The sequence below is a fragment of the Mugil cephalus genome, chromosome 18, assembly GCF_022458985.1.
Source record: "Mugil cephalus isolate CIBA_MC_2020 chromosome 18, CIBA_Mcephalus_1.1, whole genome shotgun sequence".
Taxonomy (NCBI): domain Eukaryota; kingdom Metazoa; phylum Chordata; class Actinopteri; order Mugiliformes; family Mugilidae; genus Mugil; species Mugil cephalus.
In genome coordinates, this window is record NC_061787.1 from 10,946,700 (window position 1) to 10,961,270 (window position 14,571).

Below are 14,571 nucleotides of genomic sequence, written 5' to 3' on the forward strand. Positions count from 1 at the left end.
TAAAGATGAAGGCTTGAAGAATGAAAGCGCTGGCCATACATGAACTTTAAGTGAACCGCACTGTCGGATGATTATTCTCACAAAAAACTGAACCCCATTCATATGAGATCCATTGTCAAGATAGAAGTATTACGCATCTGCTTTGAATTAAAAGTTCAACACTCGGTAACCTTGGCGCTTATGTGATCTTATACCACAAAGGTAGAAAACCCAACAGTCCAAGGACAGATATTATATTGTTAAATTTGGTTTTAACAAAGGCCACTGAACAGACATTGAATGCAAAAGGACGATGAAAGAGTCTATCTGAACTTTAAATAAGTTCAATAAGTTGTATTATTAGTTTTGAATCTGTACAGTCCAAAGTGAAGCCACAAACCTTTTACTGGAACTTTTTCTATTACTGGAACTATTCATTTCTTTGGAATCGACAAAGGGATTAAATCTTGATGAAATCACAGCTTTGTGTATTAGTGGTTGTATTTTCTGTCTTCGGGAAACACTGGACCATTGCTCTGCCCCAAACACACATGAATGTAGAAATAAGCCTTCTCTTCTTGTTAAATCTCATCTATGGGAGTCCATGTGAAATAATTCATTATATGTACAAAGGAGGAGGCTCGACTGCCTTCACTGGCCGCCTCACCGAGAGCAACATGAAAACTTGTGACAAGAGAAAGGCAGCTCCAAGCTGCTCAGGGCTCCCTTTGGGGATTGAACAAAGCTGTGGCCTCCATCCCATATCAACTGCATCGCCTGGACTGGGAACATAATCGGGAAGCAGAATAGAGGGGCTGAAGGAAGTCTAAATGGAGCTAGGTGGTTATAATGGAGTCTCATGACATTACGAGGAAAGCAACATGATAAATTAAGACATTAAAAGCACTTTTGCGGAACCAAATCATACAGATTCTTTCCCCAAAAGTATTTCTGAAGTAAAACTGTGAAAAAAAAAAAAACTGTTTACTTGTTCAAGAATATAAAATTAAAGATTGACTATGTCCACTATGATATAAAAAAACTACACCAGACAAAAGCATTTACTGAGAAGGAAAGGGAAGCTTTGATGAACAAACTGATGCTATTTATGTGCAATGTCATACATTTGAAAAGGGGGGAAAAAAGTAGTCTCATATTGATTTTTGTTGATTTTTTTTTCTTCATCTTCCAGCTCTCACTCCACTTCCAGTGAAATTAAGCAGATTCCAAGAACTCGAGCCGCTTGTGCCAAGACAGTAACACTTGAAATTCTAATATTGGTCTTGAATTAATTTGCCTCTTTCATCTGTCAGAACCCATTGTGGCTTTCTGTTAATGACTGACAGCGACGGCAGAAGCTCTGGCCCACGCAAATAATAATCTTAATAACAGCCTAACGATAGTAGCGGCAGCAGCTGGAAAAATAGCACAACACCTTATTAGGAAAAAAATAAGTAAAATACATTGAAGACAGAAGGAATCGTTGCCTAGAATGTGTTTTTGTATATTGCAATAGACTCAGCGTGTTAGCATCTTTTTTTCTTTTTTTTTTTTTTTACTTTAGCATCAAATAAAAAAGGAGGATGCCAGATATTTAAGAAATTCACAGTGAGTAAGCAAGTGTCTCAGAACTGTTCGGTCAGTGCATGTGAAATCTTTTTGAAAGACAAAAATCCAAGTGAAAAACTTGAATATCTTCCGTACAGACAATAAATAAATCTCCAGGGCATGGAAACAATGTTTTTTATTACAAGTATTTTTTTTTGCTACTTTATGCCATCTAAAATCAGTGCACTTGTGTCTGTCTCACTGTACAACACCACCAAAGATGATGATGATGAAAGAGTAGATATCTGCAAGTATTTTTCAATAAATGCTCGCCATTTGTCGCTGTAAAGCCAAACCGTAACTTCCAGGCTGGAAAAATGTTTATGGCCTGGTGAGCGGTGAGTAATCTTTATTTATGTCTCATCCATTTAAATTTTATGGAGGCTAAAAGCTGTGCATAATTAAGGGTGTCGTCACTTTGATTGGCAGGTGACAGGTGGGTGGCGTAATGGGAAGCAATGCATGAAACGAAAAGTTTAGCCTTTTTTTTCTTTTCTTTTTTTCTACAATTTTGATTCTCTTGATTAAAAAAACTGATTATTCTTGCCTTTAGCCCAGGGAACGGGCAAACTTTTTGGATCAGGAGCCACACTGGTTTTCAAAACTGGGTTTTAAAAGTTGACACAGTCATTGGGACTATTTCATAAATCTTCAGAATAAATAACTCAACGGGCCGTAGTTTGCCCGCCACTCTTTTAGCCAGTTAACGCAAACTGATGGAGAGATTATGTAGGGACCCCCTTATCTATTATTATGTGTTCTATATTGAACCCGGCCTAGTGCTATTCATAAATATACATTATTATTATCATTTTGCGTTCAACATTAAGCTATCCCTTATCCCTAAATATGTTAATATGATTCATATTAATGTGTATTTAAAGACAAATTTAAATTTGTGAGGGGAAATTAAAAAATATATGAAAAATATCTAATCAACCAAAGGTTTTGCCCTCCTGCAGTACCTCTGTGGACCCTGTAGGGGTCAAGGACCCCTGCATTTTTACGCGGACGATGCCATCATGTCAACGAAGTTTTGCACAGCACTTAAATGGTGACTTTGCCACAATGTATGTGATCATGTTCCTGTAAATTAAGGTGCATTTGTTGGTGTTTCTTTATGTATCGTAACAAATTCATAGCGTTTAATGCCGTTGAAGTGTTTCAGTGCTTCAGCCTTAAAAATGACATAAAAGGTTGTGTCATTGCAGTACATTGGCTAAAATACGATTTATGGCTTGTTAGTGCATAGTTATTATCGTCTTACAATGTCATTATGCGTCATTAGCAACCTATCACTCCGCCCATTGATCCTGTGCTACCAATCTCCTTAAATATTAAATCATTCACATTAGCGTTACTAAAAGCGTCGCTATAATTAAAACATATTACTTGTTCATTAGGATAATTTATGCGCGCGGCAAGGATTAAACACACGCTTTCAGAGTCGACGCGCCGTTGGTTTTGTGCGTATCAAAAGCAAAGAGCACAATTTGACTTTTCCTCGAATATACACATAAATACAACTGCTGACTTGTAATTAGTCACTGTGCGGGCGTCCTCTGTGGCACCATGCAGCTGCTCCGCACAAGCCCAAACACAGTGGAGAGGGTGTGTATTTACTGTATTCCTCTGAGCGGTGGACCATGGCTGTGCTCATTATACAGTGTCACGCTGCTGATGCCATCATTGTAACCAGGGAGCGGCGGTAGATTGGGGAGGAGGGGGGGCTCCTCGTCGTGCTGCGCTAATTCGGCTCAAATGAAAGAGCGTTGCATTGATTTAAACTGTGTGTGTATCTTTCGGTCAATTGTCACTCAATTGACACTGAGGTAACTGTGACCATTCAAAAAAAAAAAAAAAGAAAAAAAGAAAACAAACCCAGCTGGGTGGCTTGTTCAGTCTCTAGAAAGAACAAAAAAAAATCTTAACAAGAAGTAATTGCTTGTATTTTTAATTGGCCCCTAATAGAGTGCAGCCAAAGTTATCTCACAAGTGTCTCAAATTTGCAGATTCACCCTAAAAAAAGAAGAAGAAAAAAAACACACTTTGGTATGGAAATGAAACACAAAATTACTGGAAAAAGAGGAGGCATTCATCTCCTAGGGGTGGGTTTGGATGGAGGGCTTGGGACAGGGGTGAGGCAGCCAAGCAGTTTAACCCCTCTCCAATTAGCTGTGAAAGTCCTTTGATTTTAATGCAGCGCTACAGTCTAGGAGTATAGTACATGTCCCTCAACCCTCATTATTCCGCAGCCTAATTTTCTGACATAGCTTGCGGTATCTCCCAGGATGTAACGCTGCCGTTAATTACCGCTGCAGAGCCGTAGATGAGCGGTCTGAAGGACGGAGGAAGAGTGAGAGGGTTGGAGAGGACTGGCTGAGTCTGGATGAGCGACCGGACTCTTGTTTTATTGAATCTGTGAAAATGTATCAGTGTGCAAATCATCTAAACTCCACCGAGGGGACTTGTGCAGAAGGGAGAGTATGCTAATCAGGCCCGTGTTCCCAAAATAAGAGCACATAACTTAGAGGATATTTCTTGTTCTACATTAATGGTCATTGGGGAGGGGAGCGTCTCATCCGACGGCTGCTTAAAGGATGAGCGCCCGCAGCTTCCCTTTGTGCACTCGTAGTCAGAAAATATGTTTTGGGTTTTTTTTCATATTGTTAACTGACACCTTACATGACACAAAACATCAAAGTGCTCAAAACACAACTCGGTACAGCGACTCCCTGAGAAATACCGAACCCCAGTCTTGTGATCCCGTCAAGGTGACACTGCTCAAGAAGAAGAAAAAAAAAATCCATCTTTGTCTCCGCTGTGCAGTAAAGTCCTTTGTGACAGCGACTGGTAATTCAAGCACTCTTCGTGTGCAGCTACGACGTACAAGAGCACCGCTAAAAGGCGAAACATGCGGGGGTTTTATTATTTAAATCATAGGAATGAACAGACAAAGTAAAAGGGCAGCGGGGCTAGGGGATGTCTGGCCCAAAGTTACTAAAAAGCTCATAAAATAAAAAACACCAAGAAGAGCATTCTTTCCCACACTTCCTATCTCGTCCACCCACTTCATAAAAGTGCCAAGTGAAGCTATTCTGGATGCCACCTAATAGACCATAACTCTGTGCAATTAGGGCAAACTTAAATTGGAGATACTTTACATTGTTCTTGGGTTATAACGGAAATTTATTTTATTATTCCAACAATATAACTGAAGGTTGTTGCACTGGCTTGAGCAATTTTGGAATTACAAATGGCCATTGAGATTGTGAGTAAAAACTACAAAAGCTATATACCTGGATCTGTAGCACTCCTTTCTACTCTGTCTGCTTTAAACAATTAGCTTAATACTTTTAAGGAAGATAAACGTGTTAAATCATATTTACACTTTCAGTATAATTCTAATGTGCTGGTTCCAGACGTGGTGTATTTCCTCTCAGTTCTCTTTTTGCTCTCAGCTCTGTTTTCTTGTATTATGAATCTAAATGGGTATTTCTGGCATCAAACACTTTAATTATTCCCTATTCTCTCTGGTGCATTTGTGTGTAAAGAACTTCCTAATGATATGTGACAGAGTGCTACGCTGGAATATATAAGCCTGCAACCATAGAAACCCCCAATGCATCCTTGTTAGTACACTGTTTTTTTTTGTGTGTGTGTGTGATTAATTTACTGCTGACCTGTAAATGTTATTTGGCAGTTGTTGAAGGAGATGGCAACTCTTGTATTTTTATTTATTTTTTTACTATGACCTATTTAATTGACCTGAAGCATCATGGCCTGAGAAAGCCTTGGCACTCCCTTTAAATTACTTCAGTACAATTTGATACATTTTTGTTTCAGATTTGTTTGATAAGCTTTTAATCTGTAAATCATCAGTTTCAGGGCTCCGTGAGAAACACTGAGTCCAATTTTGGAAAATATCCTGAAAGAAGCAGGAGAGAACTATGCAATCATCATCGGGATCCATTGCTTGGGGGACATCGAATCAGATTTATGTGAAATGATTTAGGAGATAAAACTAGGATGTTCTACATTTTGGCGCGTACATATCCATTTATGTAATTAACTAGGAGTGCTCCCGTTAGCGACAACGGTTAATAAGCTCTAGTGGGAACATGGCGAGGCAGGTGAACCCGTGGCCCGGGAGATGTTAAACACAGATGAATAGATGCCATAGCGCACGGACCGTCTAGTAAATCAGATAAAATGAGCAGTGGAACAGGACGCAAATGGGCCTCATGGTGGAAACTCAATATCACATAAATGGACAGGCCTCTCATGGATATTGGAAACTGGTAACCTTGCCATTGTGAGCTCACCTTTTCTATTTCTCACATACCCAGTGCGCATTTATGGGCTTTACCTTCTTCACTGCCATTTTAGCCTTCACAACCTTTACATGTGCAGGCTGGCCATAATGGCCTGTTGGCTAAATTAATGTACGATTTTTATAGCGCTGGTATAAAGACAGTGAAAACAATATATTATCTAGTAATCTGTGGTATTCGTAACTGCTCCCTAGCTGGTGGTGATATGAAGAGGTGGTATCAAGGTCAAAGGTTTGATTGTTATCTAAAGGAGAGGCAATGGCCTCCTGGCCTCTCTGTATCTTGTGAAAATAAAACATTTAATATATAGATAGATTGGAAGATAGATAGAAAATAGATAGATTTACGTGCTGAGACAGCTGCTTCAGGAATGGCCCATTTATTCCTTTGTGTGGTCCCCTGAGGCACTTGACATGCCATCCTCTACCTTTCAATGAAGCTAGAGTAATCAACACAGAAAAAGCAGTTCAAGTCTTAGATGACATGTTAATGTAATCTACAAAAGAAAGAGTAGGTAACGTATAAGATGGCAAGCTAAAGTCGTCAACAGTAGCTAAGGTATTAGCTGACAAAATAAAGTGATCTATTGTTAACAGTTAGAAAAGGCATTCAGTTACAAGCCCATAGATGAGAAATATTTCAGAGACTGTGAACAGTAGTTAAACTATAAGCTAGCAAACCAAAGTGAACTGTAAAGGTATTTGCTAACAAGCCAGTAGCCTAAGTATCTTGCTAATGTGATCTGCAGTAAACAGTAGCTAAAGCAAAGAATATAAAACAAGCTAATAATATAGTAAACAGTAGATAAAACACAGTGAACAGTAGCTAAAGCATTAGTGGTCAAGCTAACAATCTACAGTACACAGAAGATAGAACACTGTAAACAGCAGCTAAAGTACCATCTTTCTAACTGAAACTACTGTAGGTCTAATACCCCTTTCACATTGAAAATCCCAGTTGACCCAGCATTTTCAGACCTTGGTCGACTTGCCTATGGTGCTTTCACATTCCTAGAAGTCCCGGGTTGGACCTCCCGCTGAGAGAGCTGGGTGCCTGTTTTTTCCTCCCTCATCAACATCGCGTACATTGCAGGAAAACAATGGGCAGCATAGGGCATTTTTTTAACGCTTTCAGTTTGTTGATGACCTGAATAATGGACCTGTCAAACCCCCACTCTTTCAAAAGGCTGCTGATATTTGAATAAATCACAGAGTCCTCCACAGTGCACGATATCTGCCGCTGAATCTCCTCTTCTCCTCAGATACAGAGTGCTGCCAAGATCGTTAGAAAAATGTGGGATATCGTATTATAAACTGTATATTAACACAATCGCACATGCATTCCCCAACATGGTGCAATGTCTCAAACATGATGTAGGACTAATTCACCTATGCGCTTCCATTAATGATCATGTAACAACACATTTGATTTGTTTGATTGAAAAAAAAAATGACCAGAAATCTCTGCCGTTCAGTTTTTATGGGAGTAGACTAAAACTTTGCTCCGTTTTTGAGCTGGAGCTTCTACAATGATACAGTCTGTCAGGCTGTCGAGTGCCAAAATCAGAACGTAACAGGCAGATATATCAACATCAGAGCGAAAAACCCTTGTTGATGCGGCATTCCTGTTCACATCGAAGCCGATGTGAAAGAGGTTTATACTAAAATATTAGCTGACAAGCACCATAATCACTGCACCAACATGTATCTTATATCAGTACATTACCTTTGTATATATTCATAATGAAAATGTGTCCTTCAAATAGGTTGTATTCATGATAAGCTTGCCTGTTTTGCGGTTTTCACATGTAAGATGAAGTTTTCAGTAAGGTTCCAGTTCACAAATTGTGACATGTTTGCTGGAGTTTTCAGAAATCCCACCCATGTTTGCCAAGCAATGATATTCTAACGACTCACAGTTGACATTTGAACACCAAACATTTTGTGGTGACCCCCTGGCCAGACTTCCAGCAGCTTGCAGTTTTTGGCCATTCTGCATTGGCATAATTTTTTTAGCCATAGAATTCCTGCTTGATCTGAATAGAATTTTTCCGCTAACTTAACACACTGGACACTAACCTATTCATTTTTTACCTAAAGTTAGGCAGAATCATTTTTTTGCAATGAAACCAAAGCAGGAAGTCCCAGTGGTGTCCTTATCCATATATGTCTGGCGATTCTCCACTCTGTTTTCTCTACAGAGCAAAAAGAAGGGCTCAGATAAAACCAACACTTCATAGACAGCATTTGATTGCTTTCTGAAGCCGCCCGATGCAACGTGCTTTACAGTACAAACAACAGAGAGGTGAAAAGATGGATGGGCAAATTCACATGAGCACTCTGTGCTGGTTGCGTTTACTTCCACCATGATTCACAGTTTTTTTTTTTAGAAGCTGCGGATCCATCACAGAAAATGAAAACTTAAAAGGTAAAGGCCTCTCACCTAAAGCACTTAGAGGGAGTCTCTTAATGCAGTATATTCTGTGCGTTTCTCTGCTTACTGCTGCATTTGGCTGGCACATCTACAGGGACTTGTGTAAGCACATAAAATCATGCAAAATGACCGATATTGCAACAACTATTAATATTTTCTTTTACATGCGGGACAAGACAACTCCCATATCACTCTTACCCTAAAATAATGAAATGCATAAGCCAAAGAAATGATAGAAAATTATTATAAATATGCTGACAGGACCCTTTGATGCTTAATAATGTATGTTGCTAAAAAGTATAAATAGAAGTCACAGGAGACGACATTATGAAGCAACTTCTCTAATCTCACTTAAAGTCGCACTTGCTTTCGAGGTAAGAGGCAGGAGGGAAGCTAAAAATATCTGTTTTTTATGTTAATAAGAGTTTTTCAAAAGCACTCGTTTTGATTGTGCAAACACTTTCGTATTGAGCTATGTTTTTTTTTTTTAGTTGTCAGAGACACAAGGTTCAATGTCAAGGGTTTATTTTTTTGTTTTTTAACACAGAGTCGGAGAAATTTCCATTAATTCCAGGCAATGGTAAACAAAACGAAGAGGTCCTTCGCGCCTTTTCCAAATCAGAACCGTAATTGGCCTACTGCTGGGCCTGCGTTTTCAAAGTTCACTCTTTCGAACCTTGTAGACAGAAATCAATTATTTCCTTACAGCCCTGATGTGCTTGACACCCCAGTGAAATAAGCAGTAGCAGAAGTATTTGACTGGATATCATAGCCCCCCCCCCAAAAAAAAAGTCTCTGACAAGGAGCCAAGGTTTAGACCCAAAGCATCAAGGACCAAGTATGCATGAGAGGTAAGAATGGAGAACAAATCCAGCTGTTTGTGACCAAGGACTTATCGCAAAAGTTGTGGTAAATTCACTTGGGAAGTAATTGGTTATTGTTGATATTCAAGGTCCTTTTTCTTACTTTGCAAAGAAATCCATGCCTGAATATTGAGACATTATTATGCTCCCCAAAGGGCAGACTGAAGGTTTACTCCAGTTTAAGACCGTGCTGCTTCGGTTACCTTAGGCCTCGCCAGCTCAACCATTAATACAATACAACTTTAATTTAGCATTAATAATAAAACCAACAATAAACTGTATCAGCGAGGGTGTCGTATAAGAGCACCTCCTGCTCGTTTTGCATTCAGCTCTCACTCGCTATCCAGCACAAAGACAGCGCTGTCATTCATCATGTTGAGCGCAAACATCCAGGAGTTTACCGAGGGTTGGAGGAGCCAAGTTCAGAGAGCAGTTAAATGCAGTTAAAGGTTCAGAGAGCGAGCGTGCTTAAATACAACGCACACGCACGCAGCGGGAAAAAATAGCTGCCTTTTTCCATCTTGCAGCGCTGTTATTCAATATTCAGAGTCACTTGATGCTTTCCATCTCAAGGAGTGCATCTATTTATTATTTTATATGCAGCGAAGAAGGTAAATTGAACTCATAGATGTCTGCAATCTCACTACAATGTAACCGCCAGATTTGCTGGCTGCTATCTGTTAGCTATAAAACATTCTAATAAAAAAGCAAAATATAAAATCTGCTTTTAAAATTCATTTCCTGAGGGGAAAAAAAAGAGACATCGAAACTCTTGATTGTCTCTGTTTCTTTTTTTTTTTTAATCCTAAATTGGTTGTTGCAAAAGAAAAGCAGTGATCCACTGAAGCCCCGGAGCTTCGCTGTATAATTCTGACAGCTGTTTATGAGCCCTGCTGTCAGTGTGAAGGGACTGTCAAAGTAAAATAATAATCATGGCAGTGAGGCTTTTTGGACTCATTCTCAGATGTGTTAATTGCCGAGAACAGATCGATGGCTTTATATTGAAGTGACTTCCACCTGTTCTTTTCCTAAATGTCACCTGGATTGTCTTGTTCGTGGATATGGTGGATTTTCTCACGTGTGCCGCATGGAAAATCTCCCCAAAGCCCCGTCTGATCAGGTCTTCATAAGCCTCGTGAGCTGATATAAAGATAATTTTGCCGCCGACGGAGCGAGCGGCCTCTTTTACGGCCCGCCGTTTCTGTTCAGACTCCGCTGCCGGTGCGTTTTGGGATGCTTGGCATTAGCAGTTAACACCTGAAGGAATCTAATTAACTAGGGAGCAGAGCATTTAATCACGTCTTACGAGTTCACAGTGCACCCTGTACTACTTCATTTATTAAAAGTATTATGACTTTAAATAAAACCATCATTCACTGTCATGGCTCGGGCATTTTGTGCACAGTGAAGGTCTAATCCTGTAGTGTTAAGACTTTTCACAGTGAGCGGTGCCTTAAATTTGAGTTAAGATCAATTCTTACGTACGACACAACCTTTTTTTTTATTATTTATCAACAAAGGTAGCTAGAGTACATGAGGCATTTGGAACAGAATACAATTTAACGCCTCATATTTAAAATTCACTGTACTCCAACTCCTTTCAGAGGGAAATACTGTAATTAAGTCCATCTCAGAATCTTCAATTTCCCCTGAAAGACACACCGCTGAGCCGTAAGATCATAACCAATGACAGCTGAAATGAATAACACTGGTTCTCTCGTATCTTGGCAACTCTCAGTCGGTCGCTGTTATCGGGCAGTAAGTTGAACATTTCGTCCTTGAGGTTGATATGTTGGAGGCAGGAAAGACGGGCAAGCGGAAGGACGTTGACAAAGGTCAAATTGTGAAGGCTGGATGCCTGGGTGGGAGCACCTCCAGGAGATCTCCAGGGGAGGGGCGTGTCTGGTCGGCAGTGGTCAGTTCCTATCAAAAGTTGTGAGCCAAGGCTCATTGATTGATATCGAAAGAAAGAAGGCCGGCCCGTACGATCGGATCCAACCGATGAGCAGTCAGGGCTTGACCCATGTCCACAGCTGAAAGCTTCGACAATGGGCATAAGACATCAGAACTGAAACATGGACGAATGGAGGTGAAGGTTTCCTGGTCCGATTGTCATGTTTTCATTTGCATCATGTGGATAAAGGCTGTTAAATACTCCGCGGCAAGCATAAATTTGTTCACTCGTTCTCGTGTTGTGTCTGGCAACTATTCCCTGACTGGTCAGAAATCAGAAGTGGGTGTGGTTGATGCTCTGTGAGCTCTCAGATGCTAAAATTCACAGCGTGGCCGCTAATCTCTCGAGGGTAGAGATCAGCACGATCTGATGGACAAATCAGACGGTCGTCAAAATAGCCGGTCATCATGCGAAAGTATGCCTCTTGTTCCATCATTCTCCTGCATCTCCCAGAACGCTTAGCGTGTGCGATGTATGCTGCAGTGGGAGGGCCCTACGAGGACTTCCCCCGAGTTCAGTACTTGAATTCCACGTCAAGTATACGTTACTGGGATGGAACAAACAATTTTTTCTTGTTCTCACAGCCCTAGGAGCAAGAACAAATTTCTCACTTCTCATGGAGTATTTAACAATCTTGAACCAGGTACATGTCACTCTGCTTGGGAGCATATGGCACCAACATGGAACATTGCCACTGAGGTGATCCCGGTCTGCAACCACGTCAGGTGATGGTACGTATTAAAGTAACATCCGCATAAACGCACAGACATCATTAAAGTTGTTCGCTTCATCGGCTGGTGGTTTTAAAGTTGTGGCTGATCAGTATAAATGCATCCGTTTAAAGATCCTAATTGTAAAATTCAGAATGCAGGACTTCACTAAGGCAAAGGAGCAGAATAATTATTTATCCTGACGCATCTTCTGGAGCGTGTCGTTCACATATGTGCACGAAGCATGTTCTCGCATATGCTTAAAGCCTTTATGGGAAACCATCCACAGCCGCGCGAAGCAGCTATACGTCATATGCTGTGACCATTAATAATATCCAGTAGGCTGGTTACGTGATTAAATTTGATTAGTCAGAGTGGCTCCTGATTTATTCTCTCGCACCAGATGTCTAATAATCGCAGTTGCCTCGGCCGTGATGGGGCAGCCGACGCCTGCGCGCGTGTCTTCCGCTGCCCAGATGCATGATTCACTCCAGGAATTAGTCTAATCAGCGACACATGTGAATCAAATGTGGCACATACACTCGCTGGTGATTTTTTTTTTTTTTTTTTACCGACACATCGCCTCCAGTTCAATCGGCGAGCATTTAAATTCCAGAGATTACTAACTAAACAACATTTGATGGTTGATGCAGCTGAGGTGGAACTCATTTCTAACTCAGTTTGTCCCCAGCATGGAGAGCGTTCGGCCGATTATATCATCCAAATGTTAAATTTCAAGAGGTGCTCGTGTTTGAGTAAAAAACACAAACGGAGAAAAATCGAAACACATGGTTATGCAGCGACTCGGTCCCTTGAATATTTATAAGTGGCAGGAGTTTCTTTCCTTTTTTTTTTTTTTTTGTTAGACATACGCAAGTGAACACACCATAAAGAAATGTTTATCTTCATTAGCCAGATTTACCGTGCAAATTTGGGGGAAGAACAAACAAAGGAAATTTGCCGCTAATTTGACTGGATCTTTGTGGTAGTCGCTAAGACAGAGGGAAAACAAGTACCAAAAAACTAATCAAAACAAATGCCATGCATTAGTTATAAGTGCCCAGGCCTTGGCGGGCAAGCAGGATGTTACAGCCCAATGACTTCCTCATTTAAATTATGACCGGGCAGAACAACAACAACAACAACAACAACAGCAAACCGTGACAGGACCCCAACCAAGACGTATCAGGCCACAAAACAAACCGGCTCAAAGGAAAGGGGAGCACATTACATCGACCGTTCCTAACTACAGTAGTTTTCTTGTTAACGCTACTACAGATTGGACAGTTTGATCCCCAAAAATGCTACAAATATGGCATGAAAAGAATATCAAAGAGGGCTGCACCAGCTGAAATAAAGCACCGCAGTCTCACACATTTCCGAGGGTAAGCAATTTAGCGACTTTCGGCCCTTCTTACTTCGCTCGCTTTCAAAATGAAGCTGATTAACAGTGGTGGTAGGAGGCACAAGCTGCAGCGCACCGCTCTCCCCGCGCAGCCTATTCTTTGATGTTGTTGTTTTTGTATGTTGCACCGCCCCATCATTTGAATATCACACGGAGAGGGGGCTCCTACTCGGCCACTTGCTGCGCCTTTGTTGCCGTGATTAAAGCAGGTGTCGCGCAGGGTTGTGTTTGTTAATGACAGTTTGCATTTAAATAGCTGTCACTTGTCTGTCAAGGGGAGGGGAGGTGGGGAAAATGTTTGTTTCCGGGCCTCCAACGTACTCCGAATGCATCTCGTTTACATAAGCTTAACCCAGCTTTGCAAATGAGCAGGCAAAGTTTTCACAGGAGTGTACCTGCGAAGGTTCACCGCCGATGTTGGCAAGTGATGAAAGTCCAAACTTTAAAGGGAGGGAAAGTGCAGGCTAACCCGGTTGAACGCGTTGAAGTATTTGTATGGAGCATGAAGATCTTGATATATTTAATCAATGTACATGACAAATCAAAAAGCTTATAGAAGAGGGGGCACCAGGTCTAGATTCCTACATACAGCTATACAGACTGTCACGGTTCTTCAAGGCTACCGTTTTCTCAAGCGATGTCTTTGTGCTAAAATAATCGCTGTCAGGTTTAGACACAAAAATATTTGGTTGTTGTTAGATTTTAATTGTGCTATTGGTTAAAAAAGCTGATTAAGCTTAGAGAAATTAAAATGATAGGTAAAAATAAATAAATGTGCAAAATATTTTACAGAGCTGTACGCTTGCTTTTTTAGGTGGTGGCGCTGGTGCTAGCAAGTTTTAAATTTTAGCAGCACAATGCAAACATTAGTTAACGCGTTTAAGGGCAAAATTAATTTGATACGGATAAGAAATCTAGGAACACTGTTGAATTATCTTTCTAAACATCACGTTTAAATACACAGGGCTGTCAAGTATCAAACTGAGCTTGGAGCACCATTTTTGTTTTCTACGGGGCCGGGGGTGAAGTGTGTTTGAAGATAATGTATTAGAATGTTAATCTATTAAAGGACAAATTCCTTTAAACCAAATTAATTGTTTTATTTACGACTTCCATGACAACAATAAGACGACTATAAAGAATAAATATATACATATATGTGTGTGTATAAAAAATGTCTAATCAACCAAACCTTTTGCTAGCCGAAGAGAAGAGCGGCTCATTACATCACTAAAATGAATGTTAACACGCTAAAAGGACAACAACAAACCACAAGTGCAGCATC